This window comes from Rana temporaria, chromosome 13 (assembly GCF_905171775.1).
Source record: "Rana temporaria chromosome 13, aRanTem1.1, whole genome shotgun sequence".
Taxonomy (NCBI): Eukaryota; Metazoa; Chordata; class Amphibia; order Anura; family Ranidae; genus Rana; species Rana temporaria.
The window spans coordinates 14,781,561-14,790,702 of record NC_053501.1 but is presented as its reverse complement, the minus strand read 5'-3'; the positions used below and the strand labels follow the sequence as shown (position 1 = coordinate 14,790,702).

The following is a 9,142-nucleotide window of genomic DNA, read 5'->3' as shown; positions in this document are numbered from 1 at the left end:
GAGGGGGGGGGGGACACTGACCCCTGTATGATGATGGAGGGGGGGGACACTGACCCTAGTGATGATGGAGGGGGGGACACTGACCCCTGTATGATGGAGGAGGGGGGGACACTGACCCCTGTATAATGGAGGAGGACACTGACCCCTGTATAATGGAGGGGGGGGACACTGACCTCTGTATGATGGAGGGGGGAGAGGACACTGACCCCTGTATGATGGAGGAGGGGGGGGGACACTGACCCCTGTATAATGGAGGGGGGGGACACTGAGCCCTGTATGATAGAGGAGTGGACACACTGACCCTAGTGATGATGGAGGGGGGGGGGACACTGACCCCTGTATAATGGAAGAGGAGGGCGGGGGACACTGACCCCTGTATGATGGAGGGGGGGACACACTGACCCTAGTGATGATGGAGGGGGGGGGACACTGACCCCTGTATAATGGAGGAAGAGGGGGGACAGGACACTGACCCCTGTATGATGGAGGGGGGGACACTGACCCCTGTATGATGGAGGAGGGGGGGACACTGACCCCTGTATGATGGAGGAGGGGGGGGACACTGACCCCTGTATAATGGAGGAGGAGGGGGGGCACTGACCCCTGTATAATGGAGGAGGAGGGGGGGCACTGACCCCTGTATAATGGAGGGGGGGGGACACTGAGCCCTGTATAATGGAGGGGGGGGGGACACTGAGCCCTGTATAATGGAGGGGGGGGGGGCACTGAGCCCTGTATGATAGAGGAGTGGACACACTGACCCTAGTGATGATGGAGGGGGGGGGGGACACTGACCCCTGTATAATGGAAGAGGAGGGCGGGGGACACTGACCCCTGTATGATGGAGGGGGGGACACACTGACCCTAGTGATGATGGAGGGGGGGGGGGACACTGACCCCTGTATAATGGAGGGGGGGGGACACTGACCCCTGTATAATGGAGGAAGAGGGGGGACAGGACACTGACCCCTGTATGATGGAGGGGGGGACACTGACCCCTGTATGATGGAGGAGGGGGGGGACACTGACCCCTGTATGATGGAGGAGGGGGGGGACACTGACCCCTGTATAATGGAGGAGGAGGGGGGGCACTGACCCCTGTATAATGGAGGGGGGGACACTGACCCCTGTATGATGGAGGAGGGGGGGACACTGACCCCTGTATGATGGAGGAGGGGGGGACACTGACCCCTGTATAATGGAGGAGGAGGGGGGGGGACACTGACCCTAGTGATAATGGAAGGATATGAAGTTTGGATGTCCTGTATGAACATTTGGGCTAGCACTGAATCCACAGAAACATGACGGGGACCATGCAGTCCCCGATATTCTTCAGCCTACCCAGAAGAAGATCATGTTGGCAGAATTGATCCCAACCCACCGCACAGCACTGGAGATAATAAGTTGGGGGGGTATAGAGGGGTTTAATGTTCCATGTGATTCCAGGTGTGGTCTAGAGATGGAAGCGGCCGTTCCTTTGAGGGAAGGATGTCTGGGTGCGGGGTGCAGAGTATCCTGATGGTTCTTCTCTACTATATAAATGGTGAGTTCATCTTTGTCTTGTTTTTTTTCCAGGGGTCTGTCCCTATCTTGGGATTTGATGTCAACCGCCCCCCCCCCCCATTCTTGGTTTTGTTGTTGGCCATGTCACCATGGAAGTGATGGCTTCATAGCTTCAAACATGCTTGGGATAAACCATAGATCTATAGTCAGTAAGGATGAGCTCCGGCGTGTTCGCATAGAACACGTGCAGAGCCCGCCAGGAAGTCGGCACCCGCGCTGCGCTAATCACAGCCAGGCATATTTATAGCACTGTTCGCTGTATAAATGTGAATGGTCCCAAAATAGTGTCAAAAGTGTCCGACGTCTCTGCCGCAATATCGCAGTCCTGACAAAAATCGCAGATCGTCGCTATTACTAGTAAAAAAAAAAAAAAAAAAAAGTTATAATTCTATCCCCTATTTTGTAGACGCTATAACTTTTGCGCAAACCAATCACTATACGCTTATTGCAATTTTTTTTTTACCCAAAATATGTAGAAGAATACGTATCGGCCTAAACTGAGGAAAAAAAAAAAAAAATGGGATATTTATTATAACAAAAAGCAAAAAATATTATGTTTTTTTTTTTTTTTCAAAATTGTCGGTCTTTTTTTGTTTATAGCGCAAAAAATAAAAACCAGAGGTGATCAAATACCACCAAAAAAATCTGTATTTGTGGTAAGAAAAAAGGATGTCAATTTTGTTTGGGAGCCACGTCGCACGACCGCGTAATTGTCATTCAAAGCGTGACAGTGCTGAAAGCTGAAATTTCGCCTGGGCAGGAAGGGGGTATATGTGCCCAGTAAGCAAGTGGTTAATTTTAATTTTTTTATTTTTTTTTAACCAAATCTTTAGTTTACAAATATATATTTATTACAATATACACCAAAGACAGAGGATTCTCAAGGCTGTATGGAGAGCAACTGTTTCGACCGTCTCTCTCAAATTGAAACTTTATACTCGCATACTATACACATGGAGTCTGACTGTAAATTGGAGAACGTCTATAGAAAATGACTAAATGTTCTCTTTTTTTTTTTTCTGGATGATACAGAGCGTAAATAGCGGGGGAAGGTGCAGGTCACAGAGCGAGGAGGCAAAGGTCAGTGCTGCTCGGCTGTCCCCTGGATGTCCTCTTGTGTTTCATGATAATATGTGAGCTATTACTTGGCTTATATTTATTATCTGTTACCCAGGACAGAACTATCTCCACTGCATAGCCTGTGGCCCGGATTCACAAAGGATTTACGACGGCGTATCTCCAGATACGCGGTCGTAAGTCCGAATGTGAGGCGTCGTATCTTGGCGCCTGATTCAAAGAATCAGATACGCCAGAATTTGTCCAAGATACAACTGACGTAAGTCTCTTACGCCGTTGTATCTTGGGTGCATATTTACGCTGGCCACTAGGGGCGCTTCCGTAGTTTTACGCGTAGAATATGCAAATGAGGTAGATATGTCGATTCAGAAACATACTTGCACCTGTCGGATTTAGCTACGCCGTTTACGTAAGGCGTCAGTCCGGCGTAACTTTACCCCTTTATAAAGCAGGGGTAAGTCATGTTAAAGCGGATGTGCCACGGGAACAAAATATTAAAAGTCAGCAGCTACAAATACTGCAGCTGCTGACTTTTAATATTAGGACACTTACCTGTCCTGGAGTCCAGCGCCGATCGCAGCAGAGCACGAGCGATCGCTCGTCACTCTGCTGCTCCCCCCGCCATCCACGCTGAGGGAACCAGGAAGTGAAGCGCTGCGGCTTCACTGCCCGGTTCCCTACGGCGCATGCGCGAGTCGCGCTGCGCCCGCCGATTGGCTCACACGCTGTGTGCTGGGAGCCGAGTGTTCCCAGCACACAACGGGCGACAGACGGGATGTGACGGAATGCCCGTCTTTCGCCCGTATCGTGTGGCCGGAAGTGGGTGCAAATACCTGTCTTTAGACAGGTGTCTGCACCCCCCTCCCCCCTGAAAGGTGTCAAAAGTGACACCGGAGGGGGGGAGGGTTCCGATCAGCGGGACTCCACTTTAGGGTGGAGGACCGCTTTAAGGTATGGACGTCGGAAACGTCGGAACAGCGTGGTATTTTACGTTGTTTGCGTAAGTCATACGTAAATGGGGATGGGCGTAGGTTACGTTCACGTCGACAAAGCATTGAGCCGGCGTAACTTAGGGAGAAAATTCGACGTGATACTGAGCATGCGCGCGCATGCGCCGTTGGTTAGGCGCGTCATTTACGTGGGGTCACGATTCATTTCCATACAACACGCCCCCTACCAGCCTACTTTGAATTACGCGGGCTTACGCTGGCCCATTTACGCTACACCGCAACTTAGGGCGCAAGTTCTTTGTGAATACAGTACTCGCCTCTCTAAGTTACGGCGGCGTAGCGTATATGAGATGCGCTACGCCCGCCTAAACTTAAGCCATTCTTTCTGATTCTGGCCCTGTACGTTTAGGTTTGTTGGATTTTTTATTTACCATCTGATGCCCTCTGAGATAGACCTGTGACTCGCGTTTATGTTAACCACTTCAGCCCTGTAAGATTTTAACCCCCTCCCCGACATGACAAGGCGTTTTTTGTTTTTGGCCGAAATATACAACAGAAGACTGACAATTTAAAAAAAAAAAAAAAGCATTTTTTTTTAATTTCTGCTATAAAATGAATTAGATAAAAAATAAAAAACAGAAAAAAAATTAAATAAAAAGTCTCCATCACTTTAGGCCAATATGTAACAAATCAGCGTTTATTGATTGGTTTGTGCAAAAGTTATAGTGCAGTGATGGTGAACCTTGTCACCCCAGATGTTTTGGAACTACATTTCCCATGATGCTCAACTACACTGCAGAGTGCATGAGCATCATGGGAAATGTAGAATATCTGGGGTGCCAAGGTTCACCATCACTGTTATAGTGTCTACAATTTTTTTTTTTATTACTAGTAATGGCGGCGATTAGCAATCTTTAGCTGGACGGCGACAAAAATCTGACACAATGTGACAGGTTTTGAGGACCTGTGGCACCAATACAGTGATCGGTGCTAAAAAAAAATGCACTGTCACTGTACTAATGACACTGGCAGGAAAGGGGTTAACATCAGGGCGATCAAAGGGTTAAGGACCAGTTCACACCAGATGCAGTTCCGTGCACTTTTTTTCTGCACTAAAAATGCATGCACAGTGTTTTCCATGTATTCCAATGGCTCTAGTTGGCACCATGCAGTCAGTTCTAGTTTCCAGGGCAGAGCCATTGGTGTGAACTAGAGCCATTGGAATACATGGAAATTACTGCATGCATTTTGTGCAGAAAAAAAGCACACAGAACTGCATCTGGTGTGAACTGGCCCCAAATGTGTTCCCTGGGAGTGCTTGCCAAGTGTGGGATTTGCTCTGACTGGAGGAAGACAGAGATCAGTGTTCCTGCTTAACAGAAACACAAGGGGCTAGATTCAGATAGGTTACGCGGATCTAAAGATCCGCTAACCTATCTGATTTACGATCCGCCGGCGCAAGTTTTTGAGGCAAGTGCTTTATTCAGAAAGCACTTGCCTCTAAAGTTGCGCCGGCGGATCGTAAATCCCCCCGCGGAATTCAAATTCCGTGGCTAGGGGGTGTATAACATTTAAATCAGGCGCGTCCCTGCGCCGAACGAACTGCGTATGCGCCGTCCGCTAAATTTCCCAGCGTGCATTGCTCCAAATGACGTCGCTAGGACGTCATTGGTTTTGACGTGAACGTAAATTACGTCCGTCCGTACGACTTACGCAAACGATGTAAAAAATTCAAAATTCAACCCGGGAACGACGGCCATACTTAACATAGGATACGCCACATATAGCAGGGGTAACTATACGCCGGAAAAAGCCGAACGCAAACGACGTAAAAAAAATGCGCCGGGCGGTCGTTCGTTTCTGAATCGGCGGAAATCCTCATTTGCATATTCGTTGCGTAAAAAAAACTAAACGCCACCTAGCGGCCAGCGTGAGATTGCAGCCTAAGATCCGACGGTGTAAGTCACTTACACCTGTCGGATCTTAGGGAGATCTATGCGGAACCTGATTCTATGAATCAGGCGCATAGATCCGACCGATGGAACTCAGAGATACGACGGCGTATCAGGAGATACGCCGTCATATCTCTATCTGAATCCGGGCCAAGATCTCCATCTTCTCCCATGTCAGAACGATTGCCGTTCTGCCTCACTGAGGAATGATCGTGGGTGACCGGCGGACATTGGCTCCCCCTCCGTCCAATCAGCGTGTGATCGGGTCTTCGACGGTGCGTACACGCCCCCTAGAGGCTATTGCACAAAATTATGTACAGGTACGTGATTTCGCGCAATAGAGCCACCTGTTATACTTACTTGGTTCTGTGCAATAGTTTGCACAGAGCAGTCTCTATCCTCTTCGTTTTGGCTTCCCCCGCCAGTGGTCCTGGCAGCTCACCCCTGCTGAGTGCCCCGAATAGCAAGCCTCTTACTATGGGGGCATTTGAGCAGGCTCGATCCTGAGCCACGCTCCTGTGAATGGAAATTGTCCATTCTCACACACAGTGTGGCTTGGCCCTGCACCCCACTCTCTCCTCATTGGCTCACTGGTTGTGTTTGACAGCAACAGGCGCCAATGGCTCCTGCTACTTTGTAAGCCAATGGAGAGACCTGGGAAAGCTTCTGCTGCTCTCTTGCACATCACTGGGTTTAGATGTTGCTCAGGTAAGGGGGAGCTGCACCCAGTAGTTTTTTTTTTTTTTTTACCTTAATGTGTAGAATGCATTAAGGTAAAAAAAACTTTCGGTCATTAGAACCACTTTAACTTTTTTGGCAATTTGAGCTACAGTAGCTCTTCTATTGGATCTGACTACAGAGGCCAGCCTTCACTACCACTGTACATTATTGGCTAGATTCAGAAAGAGTTAGGCCGGCTTATCTACAGATAAGCCGACCTAACTCTGAATCTGCGCCGACCTATGTTTAAGTGTATTCTCTAACAGAGATACGCTTAAACATATCTAAGATACGACGGCTTGCGCCGTCCTATCTTAGGTTGCAATATTTCTGCTGGCCGCTAGGTGGCGCTTCCATTGCGCTCGGCGTAGAATATGCAAATCAGATACGCCTATTCACGAACCTACGCCCGACCGCCGCAGTACATTTACGCCATTTACGTAAGAGATAGGCCGCCTAAAGTTAAAGATGCCCCCTAGGTGGCGTAGCCAATGTTAAAGTATGGCCGCCGTTCCCGCTTCGAAATTCTAATTTTTTACATCGTTTGCGTAAGTCGTCCGCGAATAGGGATTTACGTCGTTTACGTCCACGTCAAAATCAATAGGCCCGTGCGGCGTACTTAACCGCAATGCACACTGGGAAATGTAGGCGCCCGGCGCATGCGCAGTTAAAGAAAAGAAAAATGTCAAAAACGTAAGGTCAAGCCCCATTAACATAAAACACGCCCCCTTACACACATTTGAATTAGGCGCCCTTACGCCCGCCCGCTTTAGGCTACGCCGCAACTTAGCAGGCAAGTACTTTGAGAATCAAGTACTTGCCTCGCTAACTTACGGCGGCGTAGCCTAAACACGCTAAGCTACGCCGCCGCAAAGTTGGGCCAATCTCTCTGAATCTACCTATATGTACATACCCTGGGTGACCCTGCACAGGACACTCCTATGTCCTTAAAATTTCCTATATGGTTTGTCTTTTTGTGGGCGGGGCATTCAGGCCATCGCCCCGTCACCCGGATTCTACACTTACTGAATGGCTGAGTGAATTTATGAACAGCCATCTGACACCGGAACATGCTCGGCCTGTAACAAGGATAACGCTTCACATACCGTGTACTAATGAGTATCAGATATCCGTTACCGTCGCCATATATCATATATCTGTCTCCACAAATTATCATGTGATTCATGGTGTACTTTAGACCTCATTGTACGTTGTGCAAGTCCATGCAACACACACACACAGCACCCTGGTTATCTGCAGTGTGATTCAGCTGGTAACGGATCACAGCAGGTGTACCAACTGACCACATTCTGGCACAAGCGGGACACACGATATCTGAAACTACAGAACGCCAGAAGACCCAGGGCAGAGGACAGCTCAGGAAGTCAGGAGGTATTGTAGAAGTAATCGGCTGTAGTGTACATTAGGACAGCTGATGGCCCTTATAAGGCGTGTAGTGTATTGTACACTGTGAGGGGTGTAATGTGGTGTACGCTGTGAGAGGTGTCGTGTATTGTACAATGTGACAGGCGAGAGTTGTAGTGCATTTTTACAATGTGACAGGTGAGGGGTGTCGTGTATTGTACACTGTGGCAGGTGGGGGGTGTGATATATTGTACACTGTGACAGGTGAGGGGTGTCGTGTATTGTACACTGTGGCAGGTGAGGGGTGTATTGTACACTGTGACAGGTGAGGGGCGTCGTGTATTGTACACTGTGGCAGGTGAGGGGCGTCGTGTATTGTACGCTGTGGCAGGTGAGGGGTGTATTGTACACTGTGGCAGGTGAGGGGTGCATTGTACACTGTGGCAGGTGAGGGGTGTCGTGTATTGTACGCTGTGACAGGTGAGGGGTGTCGTGTATTGTACGCTGTGACAGGTGAGGGGTGTATTGTACGCTGTGGCAGGTGAGGGGTGTCGTGTATTGTACGATGTGACAGGTGAGGGGTGTCGTGTATTGTGCAGTGTGATAGGTGAGGGGTGTCGTGTATTGTACGCTGTGACAGGTGAGGGGTGTCGTGTATTGTGCAGTGTGATAGGTGAGGGGTGTCGTGTATTGTACGCTGTGACAGGTGAGGGGCGTCGTGTATTGTACAGTGTGACAGGTGAGGGGCGTCGTGTATTGTACAGTGTGACAGGTGAGGGGTGTCGTGTATTGTACAGTGTGACAGGTGAGGGGTGTCGTGTATTGTACAGTGTGACAGGTGAGGGGCGTTGTGTATTGTACGCTGTGACAGGTGAGGGGCGTCGTGTATTGTACGCTGTGACAGGTGAGGGGCGCCGTGTATTGTACGCTGTGACAGGTGAGGGGCGTCGTGTATTGTACGCTGTGACAGGTGAGGGGAGTCGTGTATTGTACACTGTGGCAGGTGGGGGGTGTCGTGTATTGTACACTGTGGCAGGTGGGGGGTGTAGTGTATTGTACACTGTGGCAGGTGGGGGGTGTAGTGTATTGTACACTGTGGCAGGTGAGGGGTGTCGTGTATTGTACACTGTGGCAGGTGAGGGGTGTATTGTACACTGTGGCAGGTGAGGGGTGTATTGTACACTGTGGCAGGTGAGGGGTGTATTGTACACTGTGACAGGTGAGGGGCGTCGTGTATTGTACGCTGTGACAGGTGAGGGGAGTCGTGTATTGTACACTGTGGCAGGTGGGGGGTGTCGTGTATTGTACACTGTGGCAGGTGGGGGGTGTAGTGTATTGTACACTGTGGCAGGTGAGGGGTGTCGTGTATTGTACACTGTGGCAGGTGAGGGGTGTATTGTACACTGTGGCAGGTGGGGGGTGTAGTGTATTGTACACTGTGGCAGGTGAGGGGTGTCGTGTATTGTACACTGTGGCAGGTGAGGGGCGTCGTGTATTGTACGCTGTGGCAGGTGG

The 9,142-nt window shown here is 49.7% G+C and overlaps 1 protein-coding gene across 2 annotated transcripts in view; it reads left to right on the top strand.

Moving 5' to 3' along the window:
• The window catches only part of ENTPD5 (ectonucleoside triphosphate diphosphohydrolase 5 (inactive)), a 40,983-nt gene that overhangs the window by 1,472 nt on the left and 30,369 nt on the right, over window positions 1–9,142 (top strand). Inside the window, exon 2 of one of the 2 annotated variants that reach the window (XM_040333583.1) lies at window positions 1,447–1,543. The gene's annotated coding sequence lies outside the window, so the exon portion shown is untranslated. Of the gene's footprint in view, window positions 1–1,446; window positions 1,544–7,462; window positions 7,655–9,142 lie in introns of those variants that run through there. The other variant, XM_040333582.1, reaches the window with a different exon arrangement.